The sequence below is a fragment of the Phocoena sinus genome, chromosome 3 (genome assembly GCF_008692025.1).
Source record: "Phocoena sinus isolate mPhoSin1 chromosome 3, mPhoSin1.pri, whole genome shotgun sequence".
In the NCBI taxonomy this organism is placed as follows: Eukaryota; Metazoa; Chordata; class Mammalia; order Artiodactyla; family Phocoenidae; genus Phocoena; species Phocoena sinus.
Window position 1 is genome coordinate 52,889,746 of NC_045765.1, and position 15,141 is coordinate 52,904,886.

The 15,141-nt window shown below is 45.7% G+C and overlaps 1 protein-coding gene and 1 non-coding gene across 4 annotated transcripts in view; both read left to right on the forward strand.

Moving 5' to 3' along the window:
- Nucleotides 1-15,141, forward strand: part of FGF1 (fibroblast growth factor 1) — a 158,347-nt gene that overhangs the window by 117,084 nt on the left and 26,122 nt on the right. The gene's annotated exons all lie outside the window — the stretch shown is intronic.
- LOC116752416 lies at nucleotides 10,875-11,029 on the forward strand. The gene has a single exon (XR_004349488.1). It is a non-coding gene; the product is annotated as a small nucleolar RNA SNORA36 family (small nucleolar RNA).

A 15,141-nucleotide genomic window follows, 5' to 3' on the forward strand; every position in this document is an offset into this window, starting at 1 on the left:
ATGATTAACCTAATCAGGTAATCACTTATTCATTACGAGAGATTTATCTACCACAATCTACCGCAGGATGACACTGAACAATGCTATGTGGATAAAAAAGTAGAAGAATAGCTTTTAGAACTGAAGAACTGAGCACCGAATGGAATCCTGGTTCTGATCCCACTTCCCCTCCTCTGGCCTAGGGGACCCCATCCCTTCCCACATCCTGGTCACAGGGAGTTCAAACCTCCACAGTCCAGCACACACAGCGATGTGGCCTTCTCAGGCAGGAATGCGGTTTGGCCTTCACAGCCCCCGCTGAGCATCTCCTTCCGGAGCCCACGTGGCTCAAGCCAGCACAAAGCCAGGTCTATTTGGTCGCTGCTATTGTCGACTCCTGGCACACCCAGTGCCAGCTGTCTCCTGTCCTTTTCCCAATTCATCAAGACAAAGTCCTAGCAGCTGAGGAGCCCTACATGCTCCCTCTGCACAGCCCAGGCATCTGTTTTGTGTTGGGAGTCACTGGCCGGTCAAGTGCTCGCACGATGCAGCTGGATTCGCTGATGTAAACAAAGCTGCCTGCATGTGAGTTTTCTGACCCTGAAAAGGCCCCACAGAACTATCCCCTCAGGCCGCCATCAGACTTTGCTACCAGTCCAAGGGGACAAAGAAAATGGACTGGAGTTTTAGTTAATAAGTAACAGCCAAGAGGGAAGCAAAGCACCTGGTTCCTTCCCCCTTTTCTTCCTGGACCACCATTCCTCACCCTGAACTGAGGCAACATCACTGCCAAGGACATCCACGTGGTGGCCCAGCAGGCCAAGGGTCAGCTGGCTCCCCTGACAACAGTGGATGCTCTACCTCACCCCTCCCAGGACAGAGCTCTTTTCTACTCCTGCTTTTTGCTTTGTTTTCCCATGCTTCATTAGATTTTATTTTTAGTTACAAAAGTAAACAGTTAAACAACACTTTAGTATCCATTTTAAAAGTTAATCACCTCCAGGCCCACCTCTATTCTACCTTTCAGCTGCAGTGTCTCATTTGCAAACAAAACTAAACACTAATTCAGATTAAAACACCTCTTAACTCCGGGAGCCACTTAATTTCTCAAAATCTCAGACTTTTCCTCTGTGAAAACAAGAACAACAATGTTTATGCTACTTCAGCTCCTATACGAAATCATGAGATGATCTCTATGAAATAATAAGACAGTACAAATACCTTAGATTTAGTTACATGCTTTTGATCTTTAAAATTTCTTAACGTGGATTATTTGATATTTACTCTTATGATTACCTCCTGTGGCAAGTGACACTGGTTTTACGTTTTCAGTAGTGATACTAAGTTTCCATTTGACGTGAATTCCAGATTGAACACTGATTCAACTTCAAAAATACTAATTATCACAAAAATACAAAAAAACAAAATTGTAGCTGCGTATATCTAGATTATTCTGGACCATAGATTCTGTATATATAGAAAATAAACCCCCTCAAAAAAAGAAATGACAAAGAGAACACAAGAAGACATGAAACCCCAATCAAACCCCAAATCAACCAGCTAGTCAATCAGGTGACACAATCTCAGAGCAAACACGGACAAGCGTGGCATACTGTTGGACGAAGCAATGCAAGATGATTTTCAATGGCTTTTTACCACCATCAAGACCAAAACAGCCAGTTAGTCCTCATTGGCCCCCAGCCCTTTTTTGTGCTCCCCACAGCTTTCTTTTCTTATCCTGGCACTCCCCCCCTCCCGCCGCAAAGCCTTGAGGCATTCAATGGTCTCCGCTAGAACCATCCAGGTGTGTCTCCCGCAAGAGTTCCATGCTCCAAAATGATCATTCCCACCCCGCAAATCACACTCTCTTTAAAATAGGTACGTTTCCAAAGCATTAGCCACAAATTTTAGTTATCCTGTTTAATAAATGCCAACAAATATGCACCGAGCATCTATTAGGTACAAGCCAAGAGTGTGTGTCTATGGCGGAAGGGAGTGCGTAAGATCCAGTCCCCGCCCTCGAGGGGGTGAAAATTCACTAGGGAGGCCAACCGGAGGATGCAAATAACTATAATTGCAGGGTAGAAGGTAGTAACTGCCACAAACAGCTCCAGCCAACAAGCTGCAGGATGCCGCAGGAGGAAACAATGAATTTCAGCTTAGTGAGGCTCAGGACAGGTTCAGTCACGAGGCAGCACTGGCCCCCCGGAGACGCATCTGTCCTTGGAAAGATTATATGAACTCCTGTGGCCCCCCAACTGGTGGGTTATCTTGAGTCCCTTGCCTATGCTGGGCTAACTACCGCAAGAAGGTTTAGCATCCTAACGTTTCTTTCCTGAAACGTGCCAGCTCCTTACCCAGGAGGATTATGCAGTCCCCTCCAGTTGGTGAAACAGATTAGGACACATGCGGCCGTGCACACGTCCCTGGGCCCACCCACTGAACTCCTGCCCACCCTCCAAGGTCTCAGCTCAATGTCACTTCCTCCGAGACATCTCGACCACTCTCTATCTACTGGTACCCTCTCCGCCTCCAGTCACGGCTATCTCATTTCAACAGGGAGATACACGCACTGGCACTGACGTTCTCATTCAGCTGTTCACTTCTTTTTTTTCATCTTTCTTTCTATTTATTTTTGGCTGCGTTGGGTCTTCGTTGCTGCACGCGGGCTTTCTCTAGTTGCGGTGAGCGGGGGCTACTCTTCATCGCGATGCGCGGGCTTCTCACTGCGGTGTCTTCTCTTGTCGCAGAGCATGGGCTCTAGGTGCGCGGGCTTCAGTCGTTGCAGCACGCGGGCTCAGTAGTTGTGGCTCGCGGGCTCTAGAGTGCAGGCTCAGTACTTGTGGCACACGGGCTTATGTGTTCCGCGGCATGTGGGATCTTCCCAGACCAGGGCTCGAAACCTTGTCCCCTGCACTGGCAGGCGGATTCTTATTAACCACTGCACCACCAGGGAAGTCCCTGTTCACTTTTTTAAAACTTAATATTGCAGGGAGGTCAGTGATGCAATGGATAAAAACTTAATATCTCCCCCATAGGAATAAAAACAGACAATGAATGCAGAGACTTTGCTCGTTCTGTTTGCCTATGTGTCCTCAGTGCCCGATAAATCACAGCATTCAGTTGAATGAATTAATGAATAATAGACTGATTCAACCTCATCTCCTCCTGCAGTCTCTTCATCTCCCTGGCTGGTTTGTTAGTTTTGGTGGTGTGGGATCAATGGTTTTAGAAAACATATAGGATGAATTTCACATTGATTTCATCTACTGAAAATACTCATATTTGGGTTCAGTATGGCAGCTGGCAAATCAGTATAGTTTCTCAGGCTTTGGTTCACGAGGGGACTTCTAAGCGTAGCACGTGACTTTTCAGGAAAACTGATACAATACACAGCACACCGGGACCATCATCCCCGCCCTCCGCCCTCCTTTCTTTCAACAAACACTACTATGCATGTATTATGTGCCGGTCGGTGCAAGATACTAGAGATAAAAAGCTGAGCAACAAAATCGAGGGCTCTGCCCTGATGCAGCAAAGCCGAGGGGGAGGCACCGTCAGTTAGCAGCTGCGGTGAAATACAGAGGGACAAGGGCACCCGCCGGGGGGCTGGGCCTGGACCTGCGGCCAGTGGTCAGCGAAGGCTTGTCTGAGGAACACCTGTGCGGAATTCTAAGGGAGAAGTAGGAACACCCTGGGTGAGAGTGGGCAGTGGGGAATGTTGGCAAAGAGAGGTGCAGGCCAAGGCGAAGCAAGTTCAAAGGCCCAGAGGTGACAGCAAGCTTGGAACCAAAAGACATTTACCCTCGTCAGAGGCCACCGAGGGATTCGAGGCCAGGGACTCTTGGGCTTTCTTACTCAATACCAAGACCAGGAAAGCTTGGAGGCAGTGTGGGTCACCAGTGACACCTCAGGAAATGACTGCAGTGTAAGCTCCACAGGGGCAGGACTCTGCCGTTTCATTCACCGTCTGGGGGCGGGCCCAGCAACACAGCAGACTCTTAACAACCATTTCCTGAGTGAACAAGTGAAGTCCCCTGAAGGTGACCTCAGCCCTCTCCTCTGGTGTCACCAAGCCCCACAGAATCATAAGACCAAGAGGCATGTTGAGAGCCAGCTGGTCCACTTTGTCCCCTCCAGCCTGTCTGACCTGCCCTCAGACCTGCCAGAGATGACACCATCTTGTAGATTTTATAAAGTTAGTAGCAGCATGACTCGGAAAGTCATTTCTTGAAGTCATACACATACAGCCGAGGGACAGACGACTTGTCCGGTCACCTGGTGAGTCAGGGCAGGATGGAAAAGAGCAAGAACAAGGGTCCTCAATGACCAGCCAGCAGGTCGGGCGGCAAGGTCCCTCTGGCTCCCCTGCATTCTGTGTCACCTACTGAGACACCAAGGTGCCTCGCTTCCCAATCTGGTCCTGAAGATCGATGAGCCCACATGCCCCCAGCAGCACCTTCTCCCGTGGAAATTATATTTCCGGGTATATCTGGTGGTGAGATTTTTCAATCCGACTTTAGCTCATCTGCTGGTACCATGCGCTGGCTGGATGCTGCCATCCCTCTCAGGGAAGGCTACTGGGCCTGTGTAACCAAGGCTACTGGCCGGGCAGCTGTGAAGAACGGACATCACATCTGGCCTAAACCCACATCTAACCGCATACGTGATTCCACTTTGTAAAATGCTTACATCTCCATGAATGGAAATGTTAACAGAAATTATCTCTGGCTGATAGGATCATGGAGAATCTTTTAAAACTTTTTACTGCTGTTTATCTGTATTTTCTAATTTTTCTATCACTCCCTCATATTTCAGGATTTCTAAGGGGACTGACGGGCATCCTCTGCTTATCTGTTGAACTGATATAAGAGTAAAGCCCAAGTATTAACCCTTCATTTCCCAGAGTATGAGGCATGTGCCCCTATTGATACAGGAGAAATTCTGAGTGGTACTAAGACACCTTTCAGGACCACTGCTGAGAGAAAGGGTGTAACCTTTGAAGCCTCCTTCAATCATTTTCACTATTCAAGGAGGAGGCTTTAGCTTGGTACAATTTTGCTTTCAACCCCCCTAGAAGAATTGTTGTTCTCTCTGTGTAACCAAAAGAGCTGAACAGGCAGGCAACAGCACCTAAGCAGAAGCCAGTGACTGCTGTCCTTTGACTGTATTTGTCTTTACGACTGCCTTCCATTTATGGGATGTTTTTGCAATTACACTAGAGAGATAAAGCTTCCTTTAAATAAGGAAACTGAACTTAAGTAAAACTGCACTTCAGTAATAAAATTTAAAAGTAAGGAATTTGGTAAGGGGATAATGGTCAGAGTGATGTAGGTGCACCCCTGTACTGAAGCCCAAGGACAGTGGTAGTAACCTCTGGTGAGGGTAAAACCACCCCAATGGACTATCAGTGCACAGCAGAACATCCCAATAGCTGGCTCCCCAAGGTTTTGATTTTTGTCTGTTTATCTTATCATTTCAATATAAAAACAAGAGCATGGAAATAATAAATGAGGAATTTGCTCAGATGGTGACCCAGGCAGATGGGGGACAACTTCAGAAGAGGATTCCAAGTTTGTCCAGATAAGTCCTGCTGGAAGACTGATGGAAGGAGGAGGCTCCTAAGAGCAGATAGAATTTCTTTGTAATGTTTGCCCTGAGGAAAGAGGCCCTTCCACAGGAAGAAGGTCAAGTCCGGTCTATTTTTATAAGAGCATTTCAAGTGGTTAGTGGACTTATTTCCTGTGGTTCCCAGGAATTCTGCAGCAGGCTCTCAGAAGGATGCTGGTGATAGGGAGCAGGGACTTGATGAGTGAGAATCAATAATTATCTCTATATTTGCTTCTCTTTTTCTATAAAAATAATCCAGAGGAAAAACACTTGCTTTAGAAGAGCAAAGTTCATGACAACAGAGAGCAGAATGCGACATAAAAGTGTCCCATTGTTCCTCAGTGTGTGGCAGAGTCTTTAGGTCAAGATTTTGCAAGCTGAAGACTGATTTACTCACTCATTCCCTTCCCTCCCTCATTTACTCAAGAAAGGGTTGAGCAACTCCTCTGTGCCCGGCATGGTTTAGAGGCTGGGGAGAAGGTGGTGAATAAGCATGACTCTGTCCTCCAGAAGCTTACAGGCGAGTGGGGGAGAAAGACATCAAGCAAGTAAACACATGGATGGACGTACAATGAAATTACAAATGATGGGAAGTGTTGAAAAGGGAAAGAACAAGAGGCAACAGAAGAGATTAAGAGAGGCAGAGAGGGCCAGAACTTAGACCAGGAGGTCAGGGAAGACCTCTGAGGAGGTGACACTTCAGCCGCCATCTGCGAGGCGGAAAGAGGTCGGGAAGGGCGTTGCTGGAGAACCATGTGTACGAAGGCAGCCATGTGGAGGAGACCACCATGGACTCAAGGATCTAAGAGAAGACAGGAGTGCATGGAACATAACAGGCAAAGGGAGGGAGGAATGGGAGGTCAGGCCAGGTCACAGGGTCTCAGGCCATGGTAAGAGTCTGGGTTTTACTTCATGGAAGTAGAAAGCCACAGAAGGTTTTAAGCCAGGGAGTGATCATCTGATATAGGTTTTAAGAAATCTGATTCTGTGTATAGAAATGACTGGAGGGGGCCAAGAACAAAAGAGGGGACTACTTTACAAGTTAAGACAGGAGCTGGTGGTGCATTGGACTGGGTATTGACAGTGGACGATAAGAACATAAATTCAATAGCCCTTAACTAGAGTCAAAGGGCTTGATCATGAGAGCTTAGAGAGGTTGACTAGCTAACAGGGCTGGGACCAGGGTGGGAAGAGGGAGGCACTTTGCTTCAGGTCCAAAATTTACTCAGAAATCAAGAGAAATACTATTTTAATGCAAGGTTTTTAAAAAATCAAATTTAATGCAGAAAAGCCCATGCTGAACAAAATATCAAATTTCTTTAAAAAAAAAAAAAAAAAAAAGGATCAGGGCTTCCCTGGTGGCGCAGTGGTTGAGAGTCCGCCTGCTGATGCAGGGGACACGAGTTTGTGCCCCAGTCCGGGAAGATCCCATGTGCCGCGGAGCGGCTGGGCCCGTGAGCCATGGCCGCTGAGCCTGCGCGTCTGGGGCCTGTGCTCCACAATGGGAGAGGCCACAACAGTGAGAGGCCCGCGTACCGCAAAAAAAAAAAAAAAAAGGATCAGTAACAGTGCTGTGCTAAGCCATATAAGGAAGCTGAGGCAAAAGGGAAAAATGAGTAACTGATCCTGTCTTTATGTAAAAGTTTGACATTTTGTTCATTTCCTCATTCTTGTCCTGTCTAGCTGACCGTCCCCACCTGTACCACAAGAAGCCACCATGTAACCCTCTGCTCTGAAGTAGATATTATGGAAAGAAAACTAATGACATAAATCATCACAAGCTCCCCGATGGTTTAGACAGTATCCCTTCTCCTTACTCTGGAGATTCAGACAGAAGGTGCAAAATAGTTGCTTCATAAATATTTCTGATGGAAGTGTTAATGGCTAAAATTTATCAGGCTCTTAACATGTTAGATACTTTGCCAAAAACTGTTAAGTACAATTATCTCATTTAATTCTCACAACAATTCTGAGGTAGGTATATTATTACCCCTGTTTTACGTATACTTGATAGGCATTTAATAAATATAGGAAGAAAGGAAGGATGAATAGATAGAAAGGAAAATAAGAGAAAGAAAAAGTGATGGGCCTTCCACTATTTCTTCAAAGTCCTATAGGAATAACTAGTGACTCCAAGTCTGGCAAACACTATTCTCTAAAAAGTGCTACTCACCTTGCTTAAAAGGATTGGTAGAGCAAGGAAGCTAACCTTAAATATCACCTTCTTCCACAGGGAATATTTTTGATAAGTTGGGGTTTTTTTACACCTTTTCCCAACAGCTTTTCTCAGAACACATTTCTTGAATTCATTCATTCCCATATATTTACTGAGCAATTACTATGCATCAGGCACAGATCTAGGTGCTGACAATACCAAGTGAGCCAAAGGAACCTGATCTGGGCCCTCCTGAGGCTTCCATTAGAGAGAGAGAGAGAGAGACAGAGAGAGAATGTGTGTGAGACAGTAACAAGTAAGCAAATACATAAATAAAATCATAAATTATCATAAATGTTACACAATAAACACATTTGGGTCAAACACATAGGGAAGGGATGGGACCTCCCCTAGACAGGGTGGGCTCAACATAAGTAGACTCAGGGAGGCTCCCAACAGTCATGCTGCCAAATATGCTGTTAGAACTTTTGCAAATCAGATCAACCAAGCTCCCTATGGAATGTGAAACTTGACAACCTAATGACCTGCTCCTATGCAGAACGGTTTTGAAAAGCAACACCCGTTTATCTATTTTCTGTACAAACAAATCCATAGAAAAGTTATTCACACCATCAAGGGTTTAGGAATACAGTATCATGAAAACATTAGGAAGTGTTCTCCCTTCTGACCGCCCCACCCCATGGGCCCACCTAAATGTCTAGATTTATCGAATTCCAGAGGAGCCCCTTGAACATGACAATGTCAAGGAACCAAGGAAGGTAGGCTCCTTGAAAGTCAAGAGGAATTATGTGCAAAAAGATGGCAGCCCAGAGAAGTAAGAAGTTTCTCTGACATTTCTCCTTACTTCTTGTTGCCTAATCTGCTTTCAAAGGCCGATAACGTAGAAGTGCTCCATTTTTCAAACCACTCCACCCAACGTAATGGTGCTTTGATCTCTAAAACATGAGAGAGGAGCAGTGGGTGGTGGAGGATATTAATGGCTTTGAAAGGTCAGTTAGAAGAAAAGAAATAAACAAGGAGAGAGACCATGAAGAGCAGAAGGGATGAGGGCAAACCATGCTTCCAGCTACCTGCCAAAATTAAAGACAACTCCCGTGAGGCCATGTTTGACATATGAGTGTACTGTCCTCATTATTGGTCCCGGGCTACCATTGTGATTTTTCTGATAAATGGCATCTTGACTGCAATGTGCACATCCCTGGAGACGCTAGATACCAGGGGCAGATTTATCTCTTAGTTGAGCTTCTTGGATAGAAGATTTCAACTCACTTCCAAGCTCTTTCACCCCTTATCAAACACCAGTCATTTCCCGGGGCCTTCAGTGGTGATGCTCTCTTGCTCCAGCTCCTTCCCATAAAGCCCACCTGGTTCCTGCCAATAGCCAAGCTGCGTGTGGACCTGTGTGTGGAATACCAGTGACAGTGACCTGGTCACAGGACCCGAGAGCTATCAGATGTGCTGAAACAGGGCAAACAGTGCAAACTGAAGACTGGTCCGTTTTGGACTTTTCACGTGGGATCAAAGAGAATTGGCAAGTGAAAGGAACCTCTAAAAATAGCCAAAGTCCTTAAAAAGAAATAATGCAGAAGGAAACAAGTTTTATATGTCCTGATACAGGCTCTGCAAAAACTAGGCCCTGGAAGGCTGGCGTTGGGGTGGGGGATTCTTTTCTTCCTGCCCTTGGGCTGTGACACCCACTGGGTCCCTTTGGGAATCCTGGGCCCCCCTCCCCCACCCACTTCCTGCATGGTGCTGGAAGCCTCTGCAGGAATGTAGCTCTTGGGGCACAGCTGGGGCCTCCGTGGCCCGCTTTCAAGATCCAGAATAGACTCTGACATGTGAAACGAGTTCCATGGGGTTTACAGTTCCTCCTTCGTATCCAAGCACCTTACAACACAAAACCGCAAGCCAGGACTGCTAACTCTTTTTCCAGAGATGCTTGGATATCTCTCTCTGGCAGAAATGGGAGTTCTGTCTTTTTTATTTTTGAATGTTTTGAGCGAGCATGGGGCCCTTAGAAACGAGGCTGCCCCATGGAGAGGCAGCAGGATAAACTGATGTCTTGGGACTGGGGTTTTATTCTTGGCTAAGCCACAGACTTGCTTTGATAAGCCGGCAGCCTCTGGGCGACCCGGTTCTCTTGGCTAAAGAAAAAGGAGAGCCATTCATCCATCCGGTATAACAGAAGAAAGAGCAAATACGAAATGATTATCAAGTACCTAACGTAGAGTCTATACAACAGACACCCCAAGATGCTTGTTTACTCATATAAAATGCTTTGTGAAACCCCAAGTGTTATAAAAATGTAAATAATCAACACGCTAAAACATAGGCTCTTATTAATAACACTCATGATACCTTTTATTTCCAAAGCACTCACTACATTGCAAGGCCCTTCCCAGGCCTCACTCTACTCCTTCCTCATGGCCCCATGATGGGATCGGTCCTCGTAACAGCTTCCTTTTACAGATGAAGATCAGAGAGATTAAATGACTTGCCTGGTCATGCAAGTAGTTAAAGATGCAGGAGAAACCAAAAGCCGTGTCTATGAGAACTTCCCTTTTTCATGGCCTTTCCAACCCAGTCAAGAAGGAAGATCTTTTACTCAGTTTACCCAGTAGCCTCTGGCCTCACCCCAGCCCCTTTAAAAGCAAAGGCAAATGACCCTGCCGTGACAAAAGTCAAGACGGACTTGGCCAACACTGGGTCATTTTGGGGAAGCATCACAGTGACGATCAGGAAAGTGCTGGTGGGGGCCACTGTACCGCTGTGGAAGGCGACAGTCATGTGTCAAAGCAGAAACTTGCAAAGACTTCATTCAAGGAAAAGAAGTACCTCCTGCAGAACCCAGGCCATGGGGCTTTGTGACCTATGGAGGCTGGTGGAGTAAAACGAGCACAAAAACTAAGGAACACTCAGTCCAAGGGGCATTTTATTCTCTTTCCCACATTTCTTTGGCGATTCAAATCACAGACTCTGGAGTCAGAAAAGCCTCCCTTCAGCTCTCGGCTTTCACATTTATGTAGCTGTGTGACCTTAGACAAATTATCTGCAGCTCTCTGAGCCTTGGTGTCCTCAACTGCAAAATGCAGAATAAAAAAGCAATACCTTGAGTTCAGCTCAGGGCAGCTCCCCTGTTCTGTTAATTAAACTCTGAGACATCAAACTGGCTAGGGTGGATCACTGCATAGAAAATATTACTCTAAAAAAAAAAAAAAAAAAAAGAAAATATTACTCTACTCATTTACCTCCCAGCCTATAAAAACAAAGAAGGAAAAATAGCAGTGCCTGCCTAACAGAATTTCTTTGAGATTAATTAAAATAATGTATGTAACACAGAGAGATCAGCTCGATTCTTTGTGACCACCTCGAGGGGTGGGATAGGGAGGGTGGGAGGGAGGGAGGCGCAAGAGGGAAGGGATATGGAGATATATGTATACATATAGCTGATTCACTTTGTCATACAGCAGAAACTAACACAACATTGTAAAGCAATCATACTCCAGTAAAGTTATTAAATTAAAAAAATAATGTATGTAAAGCACTTAAGACAGTACCTGGTACACAGTAAATGCTCGAGAAAAGGTCACTATTTCATTATTTATGGACACATTTTATTATTTATGGGTATGTCCATAGGAGGCTTTTGGGAAACATATGGTAGGGCAAGCCCTCAGTATTTCCAAAGAGATAACAAACACATGCTTCAAAAGACTGAGTTTGGAGAAGCCAGATTTTCTAGGTCAGGAGAGAAGAAAAAAAAAAAAAAGACTCAGCAAACAGACTCTCTTTCTATGAGCTGGAAGGTCTGCTGATTTCAGGAAAGGAATGTCCTTCCTGGGCTGGTTCTGGAGACTGTAACTTGCACAACAGATTCAAATGATTTTTGGAGACACATCAATAAGAGAAGGCTAGACCAAGGGGGCGAGGGCTGCCAGAGCCCCTGCAGAATCACTTTGCATTTGACTCGGAGCCCCAGGGCTTTAAAGCATCCGTCTGCAGGAAGGATATTTCCGTTGAAGATGTGTGCAGGTCTTCAGGATGACTAAGTGCGTGCAGGATGCTCTGGTCCGGGGTGTACCATTAAAGTTCAAACAGAACTGGGGCCCGCAGAGCACACCGCTGCACCAGGGAGCGCTCTGTTTTTCCTCTCGAATGAAGGCTGTTTTCTCTAAGCACTTAAGAGAATTCCTGACCTCCAGCTAAATGAGGCTCTATGGGGAAAGTGTTTTAGGGGTGGATAAGCCAGACTGCAGAGAATTAAAGACCCATAATCAAGGGAAGGAATGAAGGATATTGGAGGAGAGTCTTCAGAATGTATATGTCTGCTCAGATTTTCTACTCTTCATTGAGGAGTTTGAGAGCTAAGGCTGGGATTGAGCAGTTGGGTGATACAGCCCAGTTAGATGAACATCCCCCTACTTCCTGTCGGCTACACTCTGTCTAAGCATCTATGCCCCTCTTATCCGAAGCACAGCTTGATGACTCTGGTATGGGCCAAACTGTAAACTCCTTAAAGGCAGACACTGTGATTTCTACTACAGGTCCAGAATCCCTTATTTGAAAAGACTTGGGGCTAGATATGTCTCAGAATCCAGAATTTGGGGGATTTTAGAAAGGTAGTATGGTATGTATACTGTATATTACGGAACAACTCCAGTAGACGCTGGTCTAATAGCCTATAATCAAGCATGTCAGTACCTTTGAACCAGATTATATGAATATTAACACGAAGTAGAATAAATAAAGACTTTAAATAGTCTCAGGACAGTTTGGGTCAGGTTTTGCCACATTTGAGTTATGAAAGGACTTCTGGTTTTCAGAGTCTTTTGCATTTCAGAATTACAGATTAGGGATTTCAGGCCTTTCTTTTTCTTTTCCTTTTTTCCCCTTCTTTTCTTTTGTAAATTTCCAGGACATCTGCAGCGTCCTGCTCCTGGCAGGCGCTGAGTAGAAGTTGTCAATCAGAGTATAACATCTTTTTCTTTTAATATAAATTTATTTATTGGCTGAGTTGGGTCTCCGTTGCTGCGCACGGGCTTTCTCCAGTTGCGGCGAGCGGGGGTTACTCTTCGTTGCAGTGCGCGGGCTTCTCATTGCGGTGGCTTCTCTCGTTGCGGAGCACGGGCTCTAGGCGCGTGGGCTTCAGTAGTTGTGGCACGCGGGCTCAGCAGTTGTGGCTCGTGGGCTCTAGAGCGCAGGCTCAGTAGTTGTGATGCACGGGCTTAGATGCTCCACGGCATGTGGGATCTTCCCAGACCAGGGCTCAAACCCGTGTCCCCTGCATTGGCAGGCGGATTCTTAACCACTGCGCCATCAGGGAAGCCCGAGTATGACATCTTGCTCTCCCTGATATAATACCTGATTCTGGAAGCCAGGGAATAGTTTATTCTCAGTGACTTTGGGAGTTTTAAGGATTAGAAGGATCCTAAATTAAAGAACAGGAAACGAAGACTACTGACCCCACAGGTTCTCTGTCATCCTGGACGGGAACACACACAAACCCAAGAAATATACTGAGAACTGGTCACTAGTGTATCAGAGCACCTAAGCAAATGAGAAGAGAGAGCTTCACTGTACATCAGGGATAAGGAAAAATTCTACCCTATCACTTAGAAAATGATATTTTCAAATATCGCTCAAAGATCACTCAATGTTAAAAATCACGTTTGTTCAGTCCTAAGTCAATAGCACGGATGACTGGCAAAACTGAACAATAAGATATACAGAGGCTGATAAAATCAAGCTAACGTCTATTGAATGCTTACAAGTTTCCAAGTGCTGGGCTCGGCACTTTGCATGCATTATCTTTAAGACTTATGGAATTCTGTGCAACAGCTACAGTTTTGGGGCCCCATTCTGGAGATGAGGAAACTGAGGCTCTGAGGAATTTGCTAGTGAGTGTCCAGCCAGGACTCCAACCTGAGTTTAGCAGTCAGAGGGAAAAAGAAGGAAGGAAGGGAGGGAGGGAGGGAAGGAGGGAGGCAGAGAAAAGGAAGAATAGAGAGAGAAAGAAAAAAAAAAGCCTTGACTTAAAGCATTTGCCACTCTCTGTGGTATAAATACTCTCACTGGGGCCAATTTCAAGCCACTAATGTTTCAACAACTGGCTCGCAAAATTGGCTTTCCCAAACTTGTAGGAGCCACCCCCTACACACCACTGCCAAGTCCATCCCCCGGCCATGTCCATAGTTTACTGCTAACTTTGGAAGATGAGATTTCAGCTCATGGAACAGAACTGCCTTAGGAAGTGATAGCCCAAGCCAGTCAGCCATGACTCCATTCCTTCCTCAGACCTGGTGCAGATCACCAAGGGTGGAGCAGGAAGAAAAGAAAGAAGACACTCCCTTTCCTCACCAGAGGAATGAAGTGGGTCCCTGCCAACCTGACACTCTCTGGCAGAAATAACAACACCTGGAACATTTTTCCAGACCCTACCAACTTTCTCTTGGTCAGATAAGGAGGTCAGACTTGAGCCCAAAGGGTCTGACCCCTTCCTTTAGATCCTTTATTTCCTTAATATTTCCTTTGAAGAAGTAAGGAAGTATCTTCTACAAGATGGGAACCAGGTTTGGCCCTGCTTTTAACCCAGGGTAGGATATTCCAGCCCTAATTTGAACCCAGTTAAAATACATGTGTGCTCTTGGCTTAACTACTCTGTTAATACCTGTAGGACATCACCTTCTAATTAGGTGTGCTGATAATATGTTTCCATGAGAGTCTCCCGAGAAGGGATTGGCCTGGTATTCAATCAACAAACGTGCACAAGACACTGATGACGTGCAGCCACCTGCTAAGAGCTGGGTCTAGAAAGAAAAGGCACAGCGTCTGTTCAGGGCCTCAGAGACTAATGAAGGAGATAGTCAAGCAAATATAGTTAAATTATATTTATTCACGCTTCCAACAAATATCTATCAAATGCCCATTCAGTGCCAGGCATTTTACCAGGTACTAGGAGACCATGGTGAGCAAGGCAGATTGGTTTGTACTGTCATGGAGCTGACAGCTCAGTCATGAAGAGAGACATGAATTAAATAATCACAAGAATGAAGGTGTAATTAGAAACTGAAGTAAGAGCTCTGAGGAAATGTTAGATGGTCCCCTGCGAACTAGAGGAACCTGATCCAATTAAGGGAAGTCAGGTAAGGCTTCCTTGAGGAACTGACAACTGAACTAAGACTGCAAGAAAAAGTAGGAGTTAACCAGGTGAGTGGGGTAAAGAGGAGGAGGAAAGGAACAGCACTCCAGAGAGGGAACAGAGTAGGTAAAGGTCCTCAGGTAGGCGGGAATGCATGGTTTCAAGGAAGTGGAAGGCTAGTTTGGAGAGATGAGGAATGAGGCAGAGGAAGAGGCCAGGGCTGGTCCTCCCAGAGCCC